Here is a 26,093-nt window from a genome sequence, read left to right on the forward strand (position 1 = left end):
AGTCAAGGTCACAGACACTGAGACTCAAATGCTCAAACGGAATTAGAGGCATCCTCAGTTTCTGTACGAAAATGGGTGGCACTGGAGGGACGAGGAAAGACCAAAGAGAGATGGGTCACACCAGAGGCAGATTACAGTGTGTCCCAACCACGGGAGGAACCACATGACAGAGGTTCAAAACCACCTCCCCAAGAGGAGCGTCAGCTGAGGGTGCAGGTCCTGGGGGCATCCCGGGGTGGCCGGCCAGGGGAGGGTGTGAGGCCTCTGGAGCCCACGGATGTTGGCGGGTAAGGCGTCCACGCAGAGGCATGCTTGGAGCACCACTGTGTGTTCCAGACAAGCCGCCAGACCACGTCTGGGCCTGAAATTTAACAATGTAATGCACCGTAAGGAAATCCCATGAGCACCGGCTTTAGGTGTAAGAGCTTGACTTTCATAAACAACGTAGTCACGACCTAGAGGAGCAAGAGCCACATCCCAGACACAATACCGAGAACTTCTGCTCGTAACAAGGCTGGCCCTTGTCCAGAGACAGCCCAGTTCTAACAGTGAAAACACAGTGGTCTCCCTGGAGAGAAGAGAAGCTGGGTGAGAACTGCGCATGAGGGAGGATTTCGCCACCCTCGCCACCATCAGATGTACCCATTTTAGAGAAACTCCACCCTTCCTCATTAGGTGGCAGCGACCAGAGGTGAGTGACTGTTCTGGGTTCACCAGGAATCACGCCAGACGAGCCAGACTGCACGACTCCAGTGAGTGAGCACGTGTGTGCAGATGTCTGTCCGTGCATCTGTCTGTATGAGGGTGTGTGCGTGTCCGGGGAGCACGAGTGTGTGGGTGGGAATGCTTGCTGTGTGCGGCACGTGCACATGCACGTACATGTGTGTTGAGGAGGAATAACACTCACTAGGGCTGCAGTCCTAGAACTTCAGTGGGAGCTAAAGACAGAGAAGAGGGGACTGCTCACAAGTGGCCTGGATGGGGTCACCCACTGAAGCAGCCGTGGGCCCACAAGCACCAGAATGGCTGCAGCAGGGGCTGGAGAGTGGCCAGAAGATCCCCCGGTGCACCCAGGCCAGGAGGCCACTTCCAGCCTCAGTCCTGCCGCTGCGTGCCTGGCCAGGACCACAGGGCCGGCCGCCACCAACGCAATGCCCAGGAGAGCCTCCCACCCCTTACTTTACAAAACCCCCACCCTCGCCTGGAAGAAACCTCCTCTTAGAGGTGTGCAGGTTTGAGGTTCTCTGCCTCTCCCTCCAGCCTAGAGACAGGACGAGGCACAGCACTCTGTGACCAGAGAAAGCTCCAGCCTGTCTTCAGGCAGCATCTGTGCCAGCCTTGTGCCCCAGCTGACAGGGACAATACGCTTTATACCCAAAACAATTCAGCCAGGGCAGGGATACTGCAATTCTGATCGTGTGGAGAAGAAAACCAAGGCTTAGAGCGGTTGGGTCAATGGCACCAGAGCAGCTGGAACGTGGCTCCACCAAGATGCACCTGGGCCCTAAAAAGCCTAAAAAGCCGAGCTCCTCCTCACTCTACTTTCCAACAAGAGTGCGCCCCTGGAGGAGCCGCGCCTCCTGGCTGGGGCACATGGTTCCATCGCGCATTGCAATGGGCACTAAGGAGAGTGGAAGGCGTGGGCTCAGGAGCAGCGGCCAGCTCAGATCCACACCCCCACCCCACCGCTCTCGCTTGGGGCCGCAGTGGCCACAGGTATCAGACGGGAGGAAGGGTATCCACGCCACAGGTGTGCAGGGACTAACGGACCACATGTCATAACATGGGGCCCAGCACACAGAAGACACCCACTGCAGAAACATGGCAGGACGCGGCTGGGCAGGTCCTCCCTGAAGCCGAGGGAGGCAGCGAGTTCATTCACCTCATGGCACCTGGGGTTGGGGAAAGGCTGGGCCATTGACCTCCTGTGTTACTTATCCTGAAAACAATTCTTCAAGGAGGAAACCCTGAAGTCTGCTTTGCAGATGGGTGGACCCGGATGAGGGAAGTGGCAAACTGACCACTGTGGCTCTCCGCTCGCTGGAGGGCCGCAAGCCTGGACTTTGAAGCTCATCCGCCTAATCCCAAAGCACATTCCTTCTAACACACCACTTGCCCGCAGGGAGGCAGATGCGGTCAGTGCGGCTTCCAGGAGTATCGGGGCCCAGGCCACGTTTGCATCGGCCTTCTCAGGCACCTGCCCACCTCTGCATGGGACAGATGAGCCAACATGGCTCAACCCTTCTCCGGAGCATCCTCAGATGACCAGCAGAGCCTTGGTCCTCTGGGTGACCTGGGTGCCTGGCCCCAGAGGGCAGCTGGACCGCACGGCTGGAAGGACCACCCTCTGGGCCCCCCTTTGGCAGCCATGGCCCTGATCCGTCCTCCACCATCCTGTGGGTTGGAGCCCCCACCCCGCCCCTTGGGGTCACTGGGCTGCAGCCGCAGGGACTCTGCCACACAGGCTCCTCCCTTCCTGGCCCCCACTCCCCACTCTAAGGGCCCCAGGCTTCTCTGCATCCAGCCAGTCATCAGTGGAGGGAGTGTGTGGAGGGATCTCCCTGCTGAGCTGCCATTACTTCTATCCACCTTTCCCACTGGCCATTTTGGCGCACTTGGGCTCTGACTTCCAGGGCCCCGGGTTTTCCCAGGAAGCAGCAGAGACACAGGGAGGCCACTGTGTGTTAGTCTCCACTGCCAGAAAACCCTGCCGAGGGCTTCTCCCGCAGGCCCTAGGAGCCCGCATTCTGCCTCTGGGATTGAGAGGTGAAGCCAGCTGGACTTCTGGGTCGGGTGGGGACTTGGAGAACTTTTCTGTCTAGCTAGAGGATTGTAAATGCACCAATCAGCACTCTGTAAAAATGCACCAATCAGCACTCTGTGTCTAGCTAAAGGATTGTAAATGCACCAATCAGCACTCTGTAAAATGGACCAATCAGTAGGACGCGGGTGGGGACAAATAACGGAATAATAGCTGGCCACCCCAGCCAGCAGTGGCAACCCATTTGGGTCCCCTTCCATGCTGTGGAAGCTTTGTTCTTTCGATCTCCACAATAAATCTTGTTGCTGTTCACTCTTTGGGTCCGCACTACCTTTAAGAGTTGTAACACTTGCCGCGAAGGTCTGCAGCTTCATTCTTGAAGTCAGCAAGACCACGAACCTGCTGGACAGAAGAAACCCCGGACACATCTGAAGGAACAAACTCCGGACACACCATCTTTAAGAGCTGTAACACTCACCGCAAAGGTCTGCAGCTTCATTCTTGAAGCCAGTGAGACCAAGAACCCACTGGAAGGAACCAACTCCGGACACAGGATGGGGCCCACCCTGCCCTCCTAGAGGCCTGCTAAGGGATTCTGAGGCGAGGTCCGCAGAGCGTTCAGTGTGGCACCCATGCACACTGAGCCCACACCAAGACTATTCTGGAACTGCTGCTGGGATTCATGAGGCACGAGGAGCTAAATTCACTGAGGACGCTACTGGCGGCTTTCCTCCTCAGCATCTGTCCCCTTCCCCCTTCCTTCCTGACATCAGTGAATTCCATACCAGGGAGGCCAGTTCCCCAGCCGGCTTCTGGAAGAGGCATGTCCAGCACCCAGGCTGAGCCACTCGGTGCGCTCTGCACCCCGGTCACAGTGACTGGTTCAGAGTTCAATACGTGGCTGGAGCCAGACCGAAGGAGAGTGAATCCAAGACTTGCTAAGACAAAGATGCTGTCCTTCCTGACGGGTGTGAACCAGCCAGTGTATATAACCCTGGGAGCAGCGGGCAGGGCCTGTGTATCCCATGAAGCTGACTCTCCCCAGGTAGGGAAAAGAAACAAGCCCCAGATGACACTGTGGAGGAGCTGGATCAAACAGTGCCTGAATACTTCCTCCTCCGGCACTTTCTAGGAAAACAAGCCAAATAATTCCCTGAGGCCACAGTACCTAGCGAGAGCCTATCTGATGGGGAGCTACCAGAAATACCTCCCTGCTCAATACCTCCCTCGAAGCCAGCCAGGTACAGTACCTCACGCTTGTAATCCCAGCACTTTGGTAGGCCGAGGTGGGCAGACTGTTTGAGCCCAGGAGTTTGAGACCAGCCATGGACAACATGGCGAAACCTCATCTCTACAAAATATACAAAAAATTAGCCAGCCATGGTGGCATGCGTCTTTGGTTCCAGCTAATCAGGCGGCTGAGGCGAGAACTGCTTAAGCTGGGAGATCAAGGTTGCAGTGAGTGGTGATTGTACTGTAGTGAGTGGTGATTGTACCAGTACACTCCAGCCTGGGCAACAAAGCAGGACTCTGTCTCCAAAGATATATATATATATTGGAAGCCACCCCCCAAAATCCCCTTAGAGTGCCTTTCCCACCCTCCACCTGTGGAGGAGCTGTGCCCACAGGGGCACCACGCGGCCGCAGCCCCAGCCCTGACCTCTCCCATCTCCCTGTCCTTCACTGCCCTCCACAGCGGCACTACCCCTCACTTTGCTACCAGGAGCCGCCACATGCCTGGAGCCCCGAGCCTGGACCTGAGCACCCAGCCACGCAGCCTCCCTTGAGACACTGCAGCCACACCCGGTAGCCCTCTGACCAAGGCAGTGGGCAAAATGCACACAGTCCTTCAGGGTCCCTGCTCATGCAAATCAGAAGCAGTGAAGACGGGACAGAAAGAACCAAGGGGAGGGAAAGCGGGGCAGCCTGGATTTACGCACAGCCACAGTCTCAGGGCAGCTCCCTCTCCCAGCACACTGGGAAGCATGACAGACGGCAAAGCCGTGGCACAGTGTCCATCAGACCGCTCGGGTCATCCTCAGGGCCAGGGGCCTCGGCTCGGCCTCGATACGAATCACACTGTGGCCAAGGCGCAATCTGGACATGCCATAGCAGCTGAGCCACCATCACGAGCAGGGCTCTGCATACCGGGTAGGGACGCTGGCCCTTCAGGTCCCTAACAAGCGCAGCATGCCCTGGGGGGTGACAGTGTCCGTGGGAAGCATCACGGTGCTTCTGAGCTTTCAAGAGTCTAATCTCTGTAAACTATGACACAGTCCCTGCAAGGACAAAGGCAGACGAGAGCTTGTTCTCAAACGGTACTAAGGTCCTTCGGGGAGACGTCCACCACACCACGACCTGCTGCAGAGACACCCTGAGCAGGTGCAGGAGCCTCAGAAAGTCCTGCAGGTGCATCCAAGGCCCGGTCAGCCGCAGGCCCCGGGCAGGGGACATACCCTACTCCTCATTCCTCCCAAGACCTGCCAGCAGAGAGGGCTGCGTGTCCTCAGAGCCAGCGGGGGAGGAGGAAGAGGAAAGCTGAGTCTCTGCGGGAGAGACACTCACTCAGCAGACGACAAAGGACTCACTGAGGTGATGGGGTCATAACAGTGAAGCTGGGATCTCAACCGATGCTCACTCAACACCCCAGAGCCATGGAACACAGGACATCACTGCAAATCACTCTTGTCCACTGCGGCACATTGGCAGTGTGACGAGCAGAAGTGAGCACATCCACCAATCAGACCCTTCACCCCACACCCACGAGAGCACCAAGGAACCAGGAGAAGGATACGTGAAACAAGAGAAGAGGCCCTCCGCAGCCCCCACGTGCCTCAGCTCTGGCCTCCGCTTAACCAGGAGAATTCCGAAAACAGAACTTCGTCAGAACGTAGCCCGCGTGTGCTGAAGCTGGCACGCTGACATGGAAAGACACTCTTCTTCAGGGAGGGACCGCGGGAAGCATTGCACATGGTTGGTTGTGAACTCCGAAGCCCAAAAGGTCAACATCCCCACCAGCTTGGGAGGTGAGCTGGATGCTCCCACACCAGGCCCCATCCTGCCCGGGCCACCATGCCGGGCAGGGGTGGGATGGCCCAGCCCGGCTGCTACCCTCGGATGGCAGCGGGCATGCGCGTAACGGCTCTGCAGGTCAGCTGCTGCCCCAGCCGGCAACCGAGCTACGCTGGGCTGTGCTGCACACTCAGGGGCAAAGGAAAGCAAGCTGCTTCAGGGCAGGCACTCGAAAGGCGAGAAGACACAGGCACCCCAGTGACATCTCCTTTGATGCATCCTTCTGACCTGGAGAGCCAAGGGGCGGATTCCAACACAGAGCCCTTGATCTGGCAAACAAGTGTTCTCCAAAGAATGGGGACTGTGACCACCTATGAGGATTTTTTCAGTGCAAAATCTGACGTAAATTTTATAGTAGAGGGGGTTTTAATATGCCAGAACCTCCCAATGGTTTTATGGCTCCCTTTAAAGGTCCAAAAGGTCAGAGGGCCACCCACATCCTGCAAGCAAGGAGGCACAGTTGGCATCACTAATTAAGACACACCCCGCTTGTGTGGACCCACAGGCCATCTTCCCCTCCTTGTCCACAGCCCCCAGAGGTGGAATGGGGGTCAGCCTCCTTAGAACACTCTAACCCCTGAGCTTACGGGGCTTGGACATGAGTCCTGGGGGTGGGTAAGTCCTCAATAGCCAGCTGGGATGAGCCCCAGGCCACAGGGAGGACTGAGGCTCAGGGGCCCTTGGCCACGCTCTGCTGACCTGCTGGGGGCCCACTTTCTGCCACTTGACTTACATGGCACGGTGCCAGCCAGCAAGGCCCCTGCAGATGGGCCAGGCTGGGCTCAGCCTCAGACCCGGAATTCTGGTGTGTAAACTGGTGGCACTGGGGGTGCCAGCTCGGGTCCCCCAGCGGGTCCCCTCCAGCACGGTTTCTACACAGACTCCTGGCAGGCTTCAGTCCTGACAGCTACTCTACAGAATCCTGGACCTAGGCACAGAGGAAGCTCTCGCCAGCACTGCTGGAAGGAAGGAACTCCCTCCCTTCTGGATGCGGCCCGTCTCAGAGCCACAGGGCTGGGACCCCCGGCGTGTGAGCCACCTTCTTCACCTTGCCCTTGTTTTGGAAGCTGCCCTTGCTTTTCATGCAGAGGTCCCCACAACAGCACCACCAAGCATGTGCCCCAGGGAGGGCCTAGCCACTCCATGGACCACCTGGAGGCCTCCTTGGGATGCATCTGAATGGGCCTGCCTCCACCAAGTTAGAACAAGAGAGATCAGGTCCATCACCCAGCTGGAGCCAGGCACCAATGCACAAAACAGAAAGGACAGAAGCAAACTCTCCATTAAATGCAAGAAGACTACACGTACATGAAAACGCAAGGAAGTCCTTTGTGCAGACCACACCTCCGCCCCACCCAGGCAGCCTGCCAGTTGGCCCGGCTCATCACTGGCTCACGCACTCTGGCCTCAGAGACCTCAGTCACCAGGCCACCGTCTGGCCACAATGCCCTTTTCACCCTACTGCAGCCCCGAAACTCTGGCTCTGGCTAAAAAGGACCACACCCCATTCCCACCCACCCAGCCTCCCCTTCCTCCTCCTCATCTGGGCCTGGCTCCTGCACCACGGCTCTCCCTACCAAGCAAGCCCTCCAGCCACAGCCCTGGTTCTCAGGATGGTGACCCGTGTGCACCTGCCTGTTTAGCTCCTTTTTCTCCTCTGTCCCTACCAACACCAAAGCCTCTTGTGGGCAGAGGCCAGTTTTCCTGATCAAGCCTGGGGTCATGGGGCTGGCCACTGCGTCTGGCACAGAGAATGTGTTCAACTGAGTCTCATCTCATGTAAAACCTAGTACTTGGGCTGGGGTGTAAAATGAGTATTTGCAAAATAATAACTAATCAATTAGAAATATTTAGGGAACATGGCCCCCAAGGACCACCCCCCCTCCACCCCCAACCCCACCACCAGGGAGGCCAGTGGAGATACCACAGAAACTTCTCTTCCTCAGTTTAAAAAAGAACCGCTCCAGCAAATAGCAACACATAAACCAGATGACGGGCCATTCCCAAGGGAAAATGCAATTCCCTCACCGCTTGAACAATACTCCCACTTGGAATGCTGGTTCAGACTTTCAGGTCCTAAGAACTGATTTATTGTTTCAAGCTTAAACATCAATCCAGCAAAAGCACTTGACTCACACAGACGGAGTACTTCATAAACAACAGTAAACTCACAAAGCCCAACACTCACATTTTTAAACAGAGCAGACTCCAAAATGTTTATGTACACAAACATATTAACATATCATATTAAAATTATGACGCTAAATAAGAAGTGATTAAATAATGTCATTAATTCTAATTTAAAACAAGCAGAGAAAAACTTCTTCATAAAAGCACCACTCGCCTCCTCACACACCGGGGCCCTGGGCAAAGTGGCTGGAGAACAAGCCGCACACACCTGCCTTGGCCTTGGCACAACAGTCGCATTTGCCACTCGACAGCTGTGTTGAAGGCCGTTCTCCCTCCCATTCCTTTCTGCATCACAGAATTCCCTCCACTTGCATTTATGACATCTCCTTAGGAGCATGTAATCTCCAAAATCAGGACCAAGAAGTTCCCAGATGGGGGCAGGGGGTGTCAGGAAACAGGCAATTCCAGAGCACTGGCAAGAACCCCGCAGAGGGGCCAGGCCAGAGGTGGGGCCTCACCCCAGCTCTCCCACCCAAGGCCCACATTGTGCCATTCACTGGGCTACTTACTCATCCATCCATTCATTCATTCATTCATTCACTCATTCATTTTCTTTCATTCTTCGAGCACCTACACTGCCAAGCACAGGGTACAGAGCAGGCATGAGGCCCTCAGGGCCCCTCAATCCTACAGAGCCCCAGCTAGTAGAAAAGGGGGCATTAAACAACTAAGGTCACAATGAGCTCCTGAAATTGCACAGTGGGATGCTGTTAGAAAGGAGGAAAAAAGCTGTTAGGCTAAGTTTAACAGGGGATCAAAGGATGAGAGGATGAGCATGAACTGAGGGGCTGGAGAAGAGGAAGGTAAAGGGAGGCCATTCCAAGGAAGGGGAACAGTGTGTGCAAAGGCCCCGAGGTCAAAAGGGACTTAGAGAGAGCTAGAAAGTAAAGCAGGTGGCAGCTGAAACTCCACAAACACAGCAAGTGCTATCAGATGAGGCTGGTAAAACAGAGGCCAGGATCAGGCAGGCCTTCCAGGGCCCCGAGACCTTAGGATCCTAAGAATATAGGAAAGTCATGCCAGGGTTTCAAGCAAGGGAATGAGAGGTACAAACCTGCTTCTGGTGGAAACCTGGGAGACTGTTTGTAGGATGGGCTGTAGCAGAGCCCGCTCAGACCCCGAGGGTCAGTCCCCACCTTGAAGAGCTTACATGTGAGTTAGAAAAACAAATGCCCCTAAATTCTTCTATTGCGAAGCATATTTATCAACTTGCCAAGGACTTAAAGAGTACTTTTCTTTCCAATGACGATATCTAAATGTTTTCAAATTACTACTGTAAAAAATACACGCTTACCAAAAGAATCTCTACAATACCACCATGTATAAAAGAAAAGTGTACCCCATTTCCTCACCTCTGATGGTTACCTTAGAGACCCATGTACTTAAAACCAGGAGTGGCCCGGGGACTGCTCCAGACCCCGCCTTTCCCTCTTACACTGCACACTTCTGCCTGTCTACACATGGAGGATGCCACAGTGCAGAAATGCCAGCATGTTTAACAAGTACTGCTTTTATAAATAATGCAGCCCCGACCTCCACACACGTCTGGATATCTACACACTTATCTTCTTTCCTTAGAATAGATTTCAAAATGTAGAACTGTGGGGACAAGGGGAATGGCATTTAAGATTTTGACACTTAAGACTTTTCTAGAGAGCAATTCGGTAATCACTATTTTATGTTTATACATTACATATATAAACTTTTTGGGGGGGACAGCACATGGTCTCGCTGTGTCACTCAGGCTGAAGTGCAGTGGCAAAATCACACCTCACTGCAACCTTGACTTTCCAGGTTCACGTGATTCTCCTGCCACAGCCTCCCAAGTAATGGGGACTACAGGCACACGACGCCATGCCTGATTTTTTTTTTTTTTTTTTTTTTGTAGAGATGAGGGTCTCACTATGTTGCCCAGGCTGGTCTTGAACTCCTGGGCTCAAGTGATCCTCTCACCTTGGCCTCCCAAAGTTCTGGGATTACAGGCATAAGGTACCTCGCCCAGCGCTATTATATTTTATATAATAATACATATGGGTCTCTCCAGAGAGCAAATGATAATAAATAACAGCCAACATTTATATCATGCTTACTACATGCCAGGCCCTATTCAAGGAAATTTCCATACATTAACTTATTTAAACTTTGCAAAAACCTTACAAAATAGAAATTATTATTATGACCAGCAACAGGTATCATCAAACTCGCCAATATGATAGGCATAAAGGGAATCTCCTTCACACTGAATTGATTAGTAATGCTAACCTTTCATCACTGGCACAATGATTCAATGTTCATACGCTCTGCTCATCTTGCAATGGTGATCTCATGCTCTCCTTATTGGTCTGTAAAAGCTCTTTATATATTGACTATTAAGCTTACACAGGCATAATGTGTTATGTATTTTCTCTCTCGTTGTCTCTTAGCCCGGCTGACGGAGTCTTTTGCCAAAGAGATTTTTAAAAAAACTCTTATCCTATTAAATCTGTCAAGATTTTCTTTAAGGTTTCCGGGTTGGTATTGAAAGAGTAGATTAACTTGGTCCTCAAATGCTTTCTTCCAATAAAATCTTCCAAGGTAATCAACAGACCGAACAACAAACACTAAAAGCTGCTCCGGCTGAAGTGGACTTGGAGCATTAGCTCCCTTCCGTCACCCCCACCTGCTTCCAGGCGTCCTGGGGACTTTGCAGGAGAAGAACATGATGTCTTCTAGTTCTGCAGCCCCACACGTGACATAAGACAGCATGAGAAAGCCAGAAGTACTGCCCAGACCTATGAAACCCGCCTGTAACAGCTCCAAGAACAGTCAACACAGCACTAGAAAGTCTAACGACACTGAACTAGAAAGGTATTCCAAATCGTCCTCTTCTCTAAGAGGCTGTGTTCGCCCAAGCACCTCGACAAGCTGAACTTCAGCTTCAAGGTCACCACCAGCCCAGAAGCAGAGGCACGGAGAGGAACTGGCCTTTGGGACTGGAGATGCAGGGGGTGGCAGATGGTCCATCGCATTCTACCCCCAGTTCCTCCAGAGGTAGAGCCCACCTGCAGGACTGTGCTGACACCTACATGGTGAGTGCATGAAACAGCACGAGCCCCAAGCAGGTGCTCATCTGGCGTCAGCTACGGGAGCATGTGACAGCTGCTCGTGGCATCATCTCCTTGCTCCAGGATACATCCTCATCCCCCGACAGTGATACAGGAAGTCACAGTGGGGACAATCTATGTAGGACCCCGACCTTCCTTCCACGAAGTGAGTAGGAGGTGTGTCAGCAAGGCCACAGCAAGGGGACATGTAGGACCCTGACCCCTTCTAGGAAGTGAGTAGGAGGTGTGTCAGCAAGGCCACAGCAAGGGGACATGTAGGACCCTGACCCTCCTTCTAGGAAGTGAGTAGGAGGTGTCTCAGTGAGGCTGCAGCAAGGGGACATGGCCATTTAATGCTGCAGGCACCATGGCCCTCATGCCACCCCAAAACAGGTCCCACTCTTCCCACGCACAGAAGCCCAAGAGAAGAAAACTGACCGTATGAAGAGAACTTACTGACCTCAGTGACACTTGTTCCCACAGAAACGCTTAAGAATGAGTTAAGGTGTGTTCAAAGGTAGCATCACTTTTGACACGGTACCCCTCATCTGACCTGAACCAGAAGGTGCAGTACCCGCCTCTAACGTCAAGGCCAAAAACCCAGAGCCCACCACACGGCAGGGCATATGCTGACCACCTGAAATCAAAACAAACACTCCCTCCAAATCCATCCTTTCCGACTCCTTACCCCAGGACAGACTGGGGGCTGCAAACAACAGGGCAGGGGCTCAGTCCCGGTTCCACAGCCCCAAGCTTAGGTGGAGACTGGGCCCCTTCGCCCTTCATTTCCCCCATCCCCAGCTACAGTCATCAATTCTGAGCCTCGGAGGAAAGCCCGGCCACAGCCTGTCGCCCCGCTGCCTCTCAGCAACGGCAGTTCTCTAGGCCTCTGCGGCTCCTTCGCGCCCTACATCAGGTATTAATATATTACTCATGGCAGCTTCTGAGCTATGAAAGCCCAGCCGTTTTCAATAGAGAATGGTATGGATGAATTCTACAGGAGTGATGAAATGTTTCTTCTGCTCCGGCAATTAAGACAGCATAAAGTCGCCTTTCCTTTGGTGCCACCCCCAACATCAAAGGATTGGAATTCAAAGCCATTCATGCTGCATTGAAACCTCACAATGAAGCTGGAGAATGGAAGTCGATTACTGGGCATAAATATGCAGTAGTTAAAAGGAAAGAGTTATAACAAAATTAAACTGCAGCAACCCCACAATGTGTGGAAACTTCCAGCACTAGAGTCCTCCTGGTAAACATCCATAGGGCATTCTTCTCAACGAGGTCTCTGGCCACAGAGTCCAGATGGGCTGCCTGAGCCGCACGTGGCCAGCGTGCCAGGTTGTCCTGTCCATCTTGCTACAGCAACAGCCCCCAAGGCCTCCGAGAATATGGCATTTGGAGATTTTTATTTTGCATGGCTAGGAAGCTGCTGAACACAGAACATTCTCTCTGGTGCAGGGCTCCGAGGCCACATCTGTCCTTCGTCCCTAGGCCTTCCAGGCCTATGTGCAGTCCAGTCATCTTCCCTCCGCCCCGCCCCTTAGCCCAGGGCTCTCCCGGGGGCATGCCTGCTGCCAGCTCCCCTTGCAGGAGAAAGAACCCTAAAGAGGGCAGCGTTACATCTGCCTGCTGAGTACAGCCGGCTTCTTTTCTAATTGATTACTGCTCTCTTTAGGATGGGATTTGATCTCTAAAATAAAAGCCCAGAACACAGAAAGCTATAGAAGTCTTACAATGTGTTGGGGTGTGTGTTTTTAAGGCATGAAAATACTTCCCTCCCACACAAATGTGAGTTCTTCTGGGGAAAGATGCCACAGATCCCAGAGAGTAGAATATCTGGGAAAGCCCGATCAGTCTTAAAAATAGGTAATTGAACACAGATTTTAGAATTCACAGGAGCTACCTGAAAAAAAATTAAATTTCACATATTTTTGATATCCAAAACTCCATTCTGATGAAACTTCTAACTGGGTGGCATTTTGCATTTCCAATTATAATAGAGTAATTGTGTTGCCATAGTTACTGCAAAATTCTGCAATAACTTTTGTTGCTTTGTAACTGCTGTAGTGTATATTTGTGTACAAGCAGCTGAGTTTTCTTAATTCGATCTCCCTCCCTTCCACCCTCCCTCTCCCCAGCCACCACCACCACCTTTCCTGGCTAGGTCCTGAAACCACCACACCAGCCTTCCTTGGACAGTCCCGAAAATAATGCACAGAATTATCAGAAGCAATTAAAACTCCAGGCAACTACGATCATATTACAAAAGAAAAAGTGAAACCAGGTCAAGGTGCAAACCTGCCAGTATCCCCCTAGTCCTGCTGGGCTGGCGCTGGGCCAGGACTGTTTACAGGCTTACTCCCAGGCCTTAACTGCTTCGGTGATTTGTGGGAATAAACAGAAAAGCCTGAACAGAGAAAAACGGGGCGGCAAAGTGACTGCACAGGCCCTTTCCTCCCTCACGGAGAGCAAGCAGAACTGCTCTCAGCAAGCAATTAGGTAGGTCTCTACAGTCATGCAATTAGGATTTAGTTAAGAAAGTCATTAGTTTTAAAATAACTTAAGTTTAATTTCTGCAACGCTTTATTTGAAAATTGTGTCACAGCAGGTCAATTTACAACATGCAATAAAGAAAACACTCATATCAGCTGCCTCAAGTTATTACAAATTTTTGATGTGCATTAAATGAGTACACTGGGTTCCACCCCCGGCCTTTCCAACTGATACGCACGGTCTCCTGCTATAACAGTGTCAAATAATTCAACGCTCAATGTAAATACGAGATAATTTGCTTATGATTCCGTGGTGTGTTTTCGCAACGCCGGCAAACGCGGATCCCACCCCCGAGCGGGACAGGGCCCCGTCTCGGCCTGCTGGCGCCCTGCGGGCTGAGCCAAGCGGGTCCCGGGCAGCCCCCCGCCCTCCCGCGACCCCCCGGGCGCTCGCAGCGGCGACGACAAGCGCGGGGCCGCGGACCCCCGGCAGGGACGTTTTTCTGCAAACTCACAGCATTTGACAAAGTTACATAAACGGCGCCCGGCCGGCCCCGGCGCCCGCCCGCCCCCGCCCTCACTCCCGGCGGCCCGGAGCCCACCTGCTCGGGGGGCGCGGGCCCCGCACCGGGAGACGGCGCCGCTGCCTGCCGTGCCCACCCCCGCGCCCCCGCCCCGGCGGGCGAAGCCGCCTCGCGGCGCGGGTGGAAAGGTCCAGAAGGGGCCGGGCGGCCCTGGGGACCGGCGGGTCCCACGGCGCGCGGCCAGCGCTGGCCCCCGCCTCCCACGGCCGCGCGCGGGGCGGGTGTGGACCGGCGGCGTCCACCTGCCGCGGGCTCCAAGGCCTGCAGGCTGCGCGGGGCGCGGGGCGCGGGGCGGGCGGCGGACAATGGCCCGCGGGCGCCGGGCCGGGGCTGCGCTTACCGCGGCGGGCGGCGGCGGCCGGCTCTAGCCCTGCTCCGGCGCTCCGCGCCGCATCTCCTCAGCCTGCGCCGCCACCCGCCGGCGCGCGGGCTCGGGCTCGGGCGGCGACAGCCGGGACGCGGCCACGGCGCCGCCGGGGGCCCAGGCTGGGAGGCTGTTCGGGCGGCGGCGGCGGCGGCGCGGGCGGGTGCGCGGGCTCGGGCTCGGGCTCGGGCGGCGGCGGGGACGGTGCTCCGCGGCGGCGGCCCCACAACCTCCCCTCCTCATTCACAAAAAATTGACCCACGTTGAACCATGATGCTTCTCCCCCCTCCAGCGTCGAGCCAGGCGGCGATAGGCCACCCCGCACGCCCGTCAGCCGGCCCGGCCCCGCCCAGCCAGCCGGCGGCTCGCCAACCATTAGCTGCGGCAGTCTTGCGTCACCTCCCCTTGCGGGCCCCGCCCTCCCGCCTGGTTTCTAATGAAGAGCTCGTCAATTACGGCTCGGCCCCGCCTCCCGCCCGCCCGCCCTGGGCGCCTGGCCGGCCTTCCATTGGCCCGCTGAAACCTGCGCACAGCCCGTCTGCTCCCACCCCTCGCCCAGCGGCTGCCCAACCGCGGGGCCGGATGCCCTATGAGCGGCAGAGAGGCTCCACCGCTGCCCGCCTCCCCGCACGCGTCCTGGACCTCATTGGCTGCTGGAGCTGCCAATTCTAGAGGGTGGGGCGTACCAAAAGACGCTCCAGGCGCCAGCCGCTGGGTGCTTCGCGGTTGAGGAGGCGCAGGGACCGGGGGCCAGTAGTGACCGTAAACACGGGCCCCGGCCGTGTCCAGTCGCACTCGGTAGCCCGCATGGCTGCCTAGCGGTCAGCACCGCGTGTCTGCGAGCCTAATTCGCGCTTAGAGGGCACACAATGGGGTGCAGGCTAAGGCGGGGAGCCGGCCAGGCCTCGCCGCGGCGTCCATCTTGGATACTGGCAGTGGGTCACGTGGTGCTGCGTGCGCACTGAGGCGCAGGGCGGCCCGGTCACTGAGTGCGCAGGCGCCGTGGGCCTCGCCCTGCCCCGCGGCGGGAACGCAGCCGTGAGGGTGTGGGGTGTAGGTCCGCCAGGCCTGCAACGGCTGCCGAGGGTCGTGGGATGCGCTCGCCGCGTCCCTGCTCAGGCGGAGGGAGCCCGGCCCGCCGCCAGGGTCTCGAGTCCGGGTCCAGGCAGGCGTGGAGGTGGCGGGAACGGCGCACCGCCCGGGTGGGCGTTGTTTTAAGGCCGCAGGGCTTGGGAGGCTTGTGTTGAGTTAAAGGTCGGCCCGTAGATCCCCGGAAGCGCCTTTGGTTGCCAGCAGGTGTCGGCGAGGGTCTTTAGTGGCCACCCTCCTGGTGGTGATGTTTCCGTTTCTTTCCAACAGGAGTATGACAACTTTTCAACTTGAGTGCACACACTGTCCTCGGAATCCCGCGTTCCAGGGAGGAAGCGCCTTTGACAGCGCGCGCCGGTTCGTGGGGCCCGACGGCGTGGGCCCGTGGTTGCGGACCTGGCGGAGATGCGCGTTCGCTTCGATTGTAGGCCATTCCTTTTAGGAGCTGAGAAAGGATCCGTTTTTACAGCATTCTCGACCTGTGATTCTTGGTGGGGGAAACTAGTTATGTGGATAAAAATACAGTTAGCAAAATAAAAATGCCAATTTTACATTTCCTTAAATATCTCATTAATAATTAGAAAACTTTGGTCATTGCAAGAAATGCTTAGGCTGAACTTTGAAGGAGAGGAATGGTGAATTAGAGAACTTTAAAACAAGATACAGCTGAAGAAAAGGAGAGCAATTACGGGGTTTTGGAGACTTGGCTGCTGATGGAAACGGTGCACTATCTAATTTTCATGTAGAATGAAACAGGGTCTGTAGCTAGCTAACATCTAGATAAGATTCAATATCATTTGACAGGATTCTCAAAAACATACAATCACGAGAAAATATTAAAACCTGCCTGTAAGTCTACCAAAGTTAGTTTTTCACGTACAAAGAGAAGTGCCTGCGCAAAAAGTCACGTGAAACGAGCTCTGGGATCTAATGCTTGCAGAGGTAATTTTTAAAAAGTAGATTTCCATTAGAAGGAATGGGTAGCCCCATTGCTGCGTGCCATTTAGACCACAGGAGTCCTGAGAGGCACTCCAGCAGAGTGAGGCACCACGCAGACGTTGGGTGGATGGTGCAAGAACCTCACTCGCCATGTCTGGAAAAGAGAAACTTGGCCTGGGTGGCTGTGTCTGCCATTATGTGTCAGAGGGGCTGTCTGAAGGAGACCGGTGCACAGCCAGTGCAGAGCAATTCAGTACGATAGTGTGCAGTGAAAGCAAACACGCTATCCTGTGAGCTGTGTATAAGGAGAAAGGTGGGGTGACAACCCCAATGCCTGGGAGCATTCACTTGGGACTTCACATACAGGTATTTGACAGAGTCAAATGAATCACACTCAAAGGAATCTCCGTGTTCTCACAGTTGAAAGAAACCAGCATCAAAGACTCAAATTTTAAAATCTAGGGTTGGTAGATCCAATAAAATGGTAGAACTCCTAGACTGGCTACGATCGGCAAGCTGGCCAATTATAAAATATACAAATAACAGTAACTTTCAGATAACTGACAACATTCAATCGGTAATTAAATAATTGTTGCATATTCAGTATGTGGTGAGCTTTGTGCTAAGCACTTACATATGTGTTAGAAAATATGAAACATTCTCAATTAGCAAAAACATTTTAAGTACCTAAATGTAACACTAAGTTCCAACAGAACTTCCTGAGAATTGTGAAAATCGTTAAATAGTTCATCTGGAAGAATAAAGATTTGAGAGCAGTCAAAAAGAAGAGTAATGAGGGAGAAACTGTGCTCCCAGAAAATAAAAACATGTTATGTGGGCTCCGAAATGAAAACAACGTGATATTGGCCCAGATCAATGCAAAATAATAGAAAGTAAAGGAATGGCCCCAAGCAAATGAACTGACTCCAGGCTGATACCCAGCCGATATGTGTATGATCAGTGTGCTCCAGCTGTTCTTAATGGGCAGCTTTGTAGGCTGGTTAGTGCCTGTGCCTCACCAACTCTTGACTAGTTTTAATACCACCCCTGTAGGGATTTAAAATATAATGAAAGTGGCTTTTCAAATCAGTGAGAAAGCAATATGGTAGGGTACCTGCTAATCATTTGAAGAGAAGAGATTAAAGTTGAAATCTTTACTCATCAAATGGAGTAAAGACTTAAGTTTTTAAAAAAAGTACTAAGGAAAAACTCTGGACATCTCTATAGGGTTGTGGAATATAAAGAATATTGTCAACAGTCATAAAGGGAAATAATTGAGAATTTAGCTATGTTGTAATTAAAATTTAGTGTGCAATCAGTGGGAAAATGGATAAACCCCAACTGCAAAATACAAGGGAATATTAGCAATAAAAAAGAATGAACTGTTATAGACGGTTGAACGTCAAGAACATCATAAAAGATGTCAGATACAAAAGGGTTTACACCGTATGACTGTTAATATGAAATTCAGCCAAATATGGGGTAGAGATCAGAACACTTCTCTCCAGATTGGGGGCCTACAGAGGGTGGACTGGGAAGGACACGAGAACCTTCCTGGGCAATGGAGATAATACACTTTCTGTCTGGGGTGTAGATCGCATAGGGGTACGTACCGATCAAAACTCGTTGAATTTAAGAGCTGTGCCTTTCTCAGGAAGATTTTAATTCAGAAGAAAAAAAATTTTTTGAAGGCAGTGGCTGCCCCAGTTTGGAGGGGAAGGGGGGACTTCTGGTGCTTCAGAACACAATAAAATTAAGACAAGTGAGTGGGGAAAGCGTTTGCGTGGGATTCGTAGAGGCTGATCTTCACAGGCAGGAGGGTTTTCAGAGCGGAGCAGCCCATACATAAAGCAGGCAGGGACAAGGAGAGGCAAAGACAAAAGAAGAAACGCCCATAAACATGGCAGGATGTTCTCTAATAAGAGAAGTGCAATGCTTTGTTTGATAAAAGCAAATGTGTGGAAATAAACGCTATTATACAGCAACTGAGTGTCAACTGATAGAAACTTTCAGACAGCTACTTAACCACACTCATAAATAAAACCTGCAAAATTTGTACCTTCTTTCACCTAGTGATTGCAATTTTAGAACCTCATTCAAAGAGACAAACATGGATGCTAATAAACATTTAGCTAAAAGGTCTACAGAAACAATGGTTGGTTGGGATGAATATGTATGCATATATCACCAAAAATAAGGGGTTTTATATCATGGAAAGAAATTCACTTTATAGTTTCAAGGGAAAAGAAAGACAAGAAGACCTCATTACAATGTGATGTAATTTTTACAAATGAAAGCATTTATAGACACAAAAACAATGAGGAAAAATGTGTCCTCTTCTAAGTGGAAAATGAGAGATTCTTGTTTTCTTTTGCTCACTTGTTTTCTTAATTCTTCAGTGAACATGTTTTCCTTTTGTAAAAAATAATTATTTAAAAAAATTCAAGAAGGACATGAAGTTCACTAAGGAGACAGCAAGGTCTGAGAGCCTCTGTCAAGCGGGCACGAGCCGGGGGCTGTAGGACAGAGATGGGAGGTGCAGCCTGGGCTGCAGTAGAGGGAGCAGGGGTGGGGTAGTTCAGGGCTCTTCTCACAGCCCTAAAACTTTCTTTTTTTTATTATTATTATACTTTAAGTTCAAGGATACATGTGCACAATGTGCAGGTTTGCTACATACGTATACATGTGCCATGTTGGTGTGCTGCACCCATTAACTCGTCATTTACATTAGATATGTAATGCTGTCCCTCCCCCCCTCCCCACCCCACGACAGGCCCCGACGTGTGATGTTCCCCAGCCTGTGTCCAAGTGTTCTCATCGCTCAATTCCCCCCTATGAGTGATGTGCACTATTCACAATAGCAAAGACTTGGAACCAACCCGAATGTCCATCAATGATAGACTGGATTATGAAAACGTGGCATCGATACACCATGGAATACTATGCAACCATAAAAAAGGATGAGTTCATGCCTTTGTAGGGACATGGATGAAGCTGGAAACCATCATTCTGAGCAAACTATCACAAGGACAGAAAATTACAGCCCTAAGACTTTCAATTCTTCCATATCTTTCAGCGGACCTTCTGCCCTCCAACACTTTAACCCAAGACCTGCTCCAGATAGGGATGACACAACCAGGTCATTGAAATAAGTAGCAAGAGACCAACAAAACAGCTGGTGATGGACGCTCCCCTGGCTCCCCTTGCCCAGCTTTCAGCCTTGGGTGACTGATTCAATGGAAGTGAACTTGACCAAGCAGACCCAGTCAAAAGCTACCAAAGTTGGCTTGAGATTTTTGCTTTAGTTTATGTTTTTTGAGGTAAAATATTGGGGTCATTAGCATGTAAGGAGGAGCTGAAGTCACTACAGAGGGTGAGGCCAGGTAGGGAGTGGCTAGAAATGGCAGGAGCAGTGGAGTCCAGGAAGAGAAGAGAGAAGAGGCCGAGAGCTGAGAGGCTGGAGGCTGGGGGACTGGGAAAAAGTCCTCCAGATGAGGCCTTTGCTGTTCAGGGAAGTAAGTTTGCACGTGACTGCTATCTGAGGAATTTAAGTGCCAACTACCTTAGCTCAGGTCCAAAAGCAGAGCCTGATACAAGGACACAGGTGCAGCAGGGGTTTGGGAGGAGGCCCCAGGAGGCAGGAGCGACAGACCTGGGGGCTGGAGATGGGACAGGAAAGGAAGGACAGCCAGTCCTGGGCTGTGATGTGCAGTTGGCCAGACTGTTCATCTTTGAGAAGGAGGAGGAAGCATTTTTCCATCAGCTTGCAAACACCAGTGGTCAAGCGCTGCCCCACAGGGGTTAAGTAAGGCCCCCCATGCTTCCAGGCTGGGCAAGCAGGAGTTCTGAGAGAGCCCCCCAAACACCCCACTCTGAGCTTCAGAGAATCTCTGGGAAAGGAGACAAGAGAGGCACCACAGGCCAAGGGGAGGAGCCACCAGGGCGCATCTGCGGGGCCCAGGGAGCACTGGCCATGGAAGCGTGGCTGGGATGAGAGGGAGCTCCAGCTGCTAGAAGGGGCGCTGAGGCAAGGCCAGAGGCCAGGTCTCCTGCTGTTCCAGGAGGTGCTATGGACCCTGGAAGGCTCAGAGGCATCGGCTGGGTAGCTACCACGGTCACCAAGCAAACATGAAGTGAGGAGCGTCTGAGGAGCTGGTGGGGGAGACCCAAGGCAAAAAGTTTCATGTGCGGCTCTTCCACTTGCCGCAGGCAGCACCCCCATAAGTCCATCCTAAGCGGAAAATGCTTCGAATACACCGAAACTGCCAAGCGTCGTGGCTCAGCCTCGCCTGCCTCCAGTGGGTTCAGAACCCATGCATTAGCCTACAGTGGGACAAAATCATCTTACACAAGCCTGTTTTATAATAAAGGGTTGAGCACCTCACATCACTCATTGAACACTGTAAATTAGGTCAAAACTGCAACAGGCCAAGTCAGACCCTCCTGAGTCAGGACTGTCTGTATTTTCCTCTTAGTACAGGAGACCGGGGTAGGTCTGTGGCCAGGGCGGAGGCGTGGGGGAAGTGCCCCTGAGAGAGTCCCAGGGAGGAATGTGGAGGATGCCGTGGGAGTGCCAGGCCCGTCCCGAGCGTGTGTGGCACGTGGCAAGCGTCAGGCAGAGGCTCACACATCTCGTGTCTAAATACTATAAATAAAAGGGCAAATTCAGCCAATAGACTGTGACAAGGAAAGTGCCCATCCTCCTCCTGCCACACTCGTCCTGCTGTAACTGTCTGGAATTTAAAATCCTCAGGGGCCTCAAGATTCTGCCTCAGAGGGAGCTGCAGTCAGCCTCTGCCTTGTTCCTTTCTCCTTTTGCCACTGGCCTTGTCTTGCACTTCAAGGAGCCTGTCTCCCATGCCCAGCCTGATTCAAGCTCTACCCACACTCCCAGACAGCCACCCCTTGGCCTCCCTGCAGACCTGAGTGTGGCAGCCCCGTGCCACAGTCTGCCTTTGGGCCATGGACCTCAGAATAGGCCCGTGCCTGTTTGGAAATGGCTTCGGGTCATCTGGATGTGGAATCCTGGGCCCCTGTCACCTGGAGCATGGGTCCCCGAGCAACACCCACGATGGTCGCAGCGACTTCTAAGCTAGAGAGAAAGATACCCTGGAGGGGCCAGATAGCCTGCTTCAATAGCACGGGTCCTGGAACAGGAGGCCAGGTCAGGACCCTTGTGCTCAGGTCTCAGACGGGCTCTGAAAACCCCAAGCAGGAAGATCCTCAAACAGGAGGGGGCCTCTGAAAGAAAGGGGAGGGGGTGAGAATGGGCAGAGATGAGTCTACAGGTGAGGGCAGGAGGCTGAGGATGGCAGCCTTATGTTTATAATAGACATGGTCCTGAGCTGAGACCCAGGAGTAAAGACAGGTGATGACAACAATAATCAACACGTGATGTGCTTGCTATGAGCCAGGTGCTATGGGAGTGGCATTGGCAGGGTATTGAAGAGAGAGCTGAGCAGGCTATTAGAAAGCATTGCTAGCCAGGTGCTGTGGCTCACGCCTGTAATCCCAGCACTTTGGGAGGCTGAGGTGGGCGGATCACGAGGTCAGGAGATCAAGACCATCCTGGCTAACACAGTGAAACCCTGTCTCTACTAAAAATACAAAAAATTAGCCAGGCATGGTGGTGGGTGCCTGTAGTCCCAGCTACTCGGGAGACTGAGGCAGAAGAATGGTGTGAACCCGAGAGGCGGAGCTTGTACTGAGCCGAGATTGCGCCACTGCACTCTATCCTGGGCGACAGAGCGAGACTCGGTCTCAAAAAAAAAAAAAAAAAGCATTGCTGAGTGGTGCTGAGGGCCCACCCAGTCAAATGCAGTGTTTGTAATGGCACCAGGGTCATTTATCTTTTCTGGTAGCACTGAGAAGGCCAGCTGCAAAATTCTTGTATTGTTGGATAGATGCAAGGTTGGTGGTAGGGCTGAAGGACAAAGGAGCAAAGCCCTAGGGGTACTAGCCATGGTGGTGGGCATGACTCACTGTGAGGTCCAGGCCGCAGAGGACGGGAAGGGCAAAAGGGCAGAGTTGGATGAGAAAAGGGCAGGGGTAAGGACCTGGAGGTTCCAGTGAGCTCAGTGCCCGGGCTGAGTAGCTGTAGCCCAGAGACTTGTGGAAAGACATTATGATTTTCAGCTTAAGATTTCAGCGGTAGGGGAGAGGGCAAAGCTCAGGATCCTGGCAAGGGGGCTGACTCGCTTACCTGGAAACATTCTCATTACAAAGGACCTAGGAGTGCTGCCTAAAAGGCTGCATTTTGAAGAACACATGGCTGAGTATATACAAGCAAGTAAGGGAACTCCGTAAAGACGAGAAATCTCCTAAACTGATGCCTTAGGAAAAAGCCCTTCCTGATACCTCTAACTCAGGGGCTGAGGCGTTTGAATTCTATATCCTTAGTGAAAGGACAGACTAGAAAAAAATCTGCCCAGTGGAACACAGAGACAATGAGGAAGGGCATCTGTTTCCACCTTGGTTCTGGGTGGGGAAAAGGCTTCTTGCAACTTTGTAGCAGGGCCCACCCTCACTTGGGTTTGACACATGCTACCCGCACAATCCAGGAACTCTCAGGCCCCAAAAGTAACATGAAAAGTAGTCCAGGTGTAGGATACTGTCAGAACTTCTGGCAGAAGCAAACAGTGGCAATGAGGGTAACACCCTCAACCTAGGTTACACGGGATTCCCAGGAATAGAGCCTCACGCAAAATGAGCTCACGACCGAAAATGACAGGATGTAAAGGTTTTATATAAATATGTAAAATGTTATGTAAGTTTATAAAACCCAAAGGAAACAATTCACCATGAGCAAGAGTCAGCAGATGAAGAACAGGATGATGCCTCCAGCCAAGGCACTGGGATTATAAGAGAGCTTAAAAATAAATGTTAGAAATTGCTAAAGGCATCAAGGAAGTTACATTGACTATGAACCAAAGAATAAGACACTAAGAAAAAGAAGAGTGGAATTTTTCAAGGAACCAAGTAAAACATCTGGATATGAGATATGTAGTCATTAAAATTAAAAATTTGGTGGGGAAAATAAAAAGCATCTTAGAAAACCTTATTAGCAACTTGTTAAATGGACCCAAGGAATTTATCCAAATGCAGACCACAGGATAAAAGATATGGAAGCATCTCTTTTTTACTAGGAGAGTGGTGGCCATGTGGGTGCTTGGGACAGATCTCCATTACCTGGAAGTGTGGCCTGCGAATGGCTTACAGCTGTGTCATTCTCCAGAGAGCTGTCCTTGGTCAAAGGGGAGTCACCTCACCTGGAAATGCTTGGGAGGTTACCTGTCTCCGCTCCCAGATGGCCAGTGTCTGACCCCCAGGGATAGGAAGCCCAGATCCCTGTGCAGCAAGTCATGCTCCTGAGCTCCCCATGGGCTCAGGCTGAGCCTTGGCTGGCTTGAGCCTAAATCACGACCTTTCCTAACTTCCCCCCACGCCTGCTGTGCACTGTCCTTCCTCTGGCCCTACTCCCTGCCCTGCCATCCTCCCTTCACTTCCTGGCAGGGTCCTCCCTGCGAGTAATCCTCGAGAAAGCATTTGTACAGCAGCCCTAACCTCACCCTCAGCCTCTTGGGTAACTGATCTAGAACAAGGCATTGCAGGAGGAGAGAATGGAGGAGGAGCAAGATAATGGCTGAGAAGTTCTTAGCATTACAGAAGAAGGGGGATCCTTAGGCTCAGGAAGTCCTGCGAGCCCTGAGGATGGTAAGTAACATAATGATACACTGGACCTATGGTAGCAACACCGCCCAATGCCAATGCAAAGAAAGCTTTCCTAAAAGCAGCCACAAAGAAATGGCAGGTGGCCTCCTGAGGAATGATCATTGGACTGATGGCAGACTATTTGTTTTTTGGGTTTTGTTTTTTTTGTTTGTTTGTTTGTTTTCTGAGACATAATCTCACTCTGGCACCCAGGCTGAAGTACAATGGCCTAATCATGGCTTACTGCAGCCTTGAACTCTTGGGCTCAAGTGATCCTCCCACTTCATCACCCTCCCAAATAGCTGGGACTACAGGCACACACCACCGTGCTTGGCTAATTTTTTAATTCTTAGTTTTAGCAGCTTCTGCAGTTGGAGAGCAAACTGTGCTGAAAATCAGGCCCAAGCTTGGATTACAAAGTGATAGAGGCTAAGTTCATACTCCAGCAAGCTTCTGGTGTTAAAGTCAAGGGTAGGGTCCTTGGTGGGGAAAGAGTGGGATCCTAGATGTAGGAGAGGAACGTTTCAGAGGATGCGTGTGAGGTCTTGGAACCTCCAGACTCTCCTACGGGCCCCAGGCCAGCACGAGTGGCCTTCCCCATGCCAGAGCAGAGACTCGCTCAGCACCTATAGGGTTTGCAAAGCCTTGGCTCAGGCAGTTTCTCCCAAGGTGAGGAGCCACCTTCCCTACCTTCCCTCATTGCTTCTAGGGTGACTGTCAGCTCCTCCCTGGATCAGGCAGGAGGCTTACAGCCCCAGCTACAGGAAAAAAGGGATTATTTAACAGAAACTTGGGAGCTAACGAATATAACACGGGCAGGAACAGGAGCATAGATCCCGAGGGTGCCGATGGGAGCAGCACAGACCCAAGAGAGAGAAGACGTAGTCACGTAGGTCCCCCTCTGTGACTCAGGATTTCACACCCCAGTGAGGACATGGAGAACTGGAACTGATGGGTTGCCAGAATGTTCCCTGAAGCATGGAGACAATGGCCAACAGTGGCGGAGGGGAGCCGCCAGGCCTGCCTTGGGGGTCAGTAAGGAAGGGGTCAGGAAGTCCAAGAGGTGGGCGCACTGAGAGAGATTGATCACATGAAGTTCCCACAAGGAACACAGGACTCTCTCTGCATTCAGGTGGCAAGAAAAGAACTTTTAGAAGAGGTGTGAGCATCATTGAGAAAGCTGGAGGTGTCTGTCTTCAGTAGGACAGGGCAGAAGAGGGAGGGCCTTGATGAACCTGAGTCCTCGCGTGTTCTTGGGAGTGGCAGGATCCTGAATAGCAGGGGCAGTGTCAGTTCACCATCTGGGGCAAGGTGCACGTAATTTCCATGATGGGCAGCAAGCCAGGACAGCAGATAAGGTGCTCAATTCACAGGTGTTGGTGGTGATGCCAACAGACCAGGGAGGTCCTGGGGGGCCGAGAGACAGCAGCCAATGGGGGCACTACTTTCTAACATAGAATCAATAAAGGCTAGAGGTGGGTGGACAGAGGCTGGTGTCAGCTGCCACAAGGAAAATCACAACCCCTCACCCGATGGCCAGACCTGAGTCAGTTCTCAGGCACCAGTCCAGCGATGGAGGTCCTGAGGCACCACAGCCAGTTAATAGACTAGCTCTTTTCCCTGTGCTTCCCCACAGGACCTCCAGCCATTCAGAGTAACTGCCCCCTGTGGAGCAGGGAAGATCCAGGCCTCAGGAGAACTGCTGCATACAGGATTGAGCTGACACTGAAATCAGAGGTGCCCCTACAATCCTTGTTTGAGAAGGGCACACACAGTGCAGGTGGTACCTGGGTCTTGCTGTGTGAG

The 26,093-nt window shown here is 52.5% G+C and overlaps 1 protein-coding gene and 1 long non-coding RNA gene across 12 annotated transcripts in view; one reads left to right on the forward strand and one right to left on the reverse strand.

Annotated features, from left to right (window-relative positions):
- HDAC4 (histone deacetylase 4) overlaps positions 1–15,493 on the reverse strand; it is a 363,062-nt gene extending 347,569 nt beyond the window's left edge. For 3 of the 11 annotated variants that reach the window (XM_034955511.3, XM_055109275.1, XM_055109273.2), the window contains exon 1: positions 15,236–15,488. The gene's annotated coding sequence lies outside the window, so the exon portion shown is untranslated. Of the gene's footprint in view, positions 1–14,203; positions 14,901–15,235 lie in introns of those variants that run through there. The other 8 variants (XM_063595623.1, XM_055109274.2, XM_034955508.3 and 5 more) reach the window with 6 other exon arrangements.
- Positions 15,494–15,667: 174 nt separating this feature from the next.
- LOC103785185 (uncharacterized) lies at positions 15,668–16,194 on the forward strand. Its single transcript, XR_610879.5, has 2 exons — positions 15,668–15,803; positions 15,909–16,194. It is a non-coding gene; the product is annotated as an uncharacterized LOC103785185 (long non-coding RNA).
- Positions 16,195–26,093: the final 9,899 nt, after the last annotated feature.

This window comes from Pan paniscus, chromosome 13, assembly GCF_029289425.2.
Source record: "Pan paniscus chromosome 13, NHGRI_mPanPan1-v2.0_pri, whole genome shotgun sequence".
In the NCBI taxonomy this organism is placed as follows: Eukaryota; Metazoa; Chordata; class Mammalia; order Primates; family Hominidae; genus Pan; species Pan paniscus.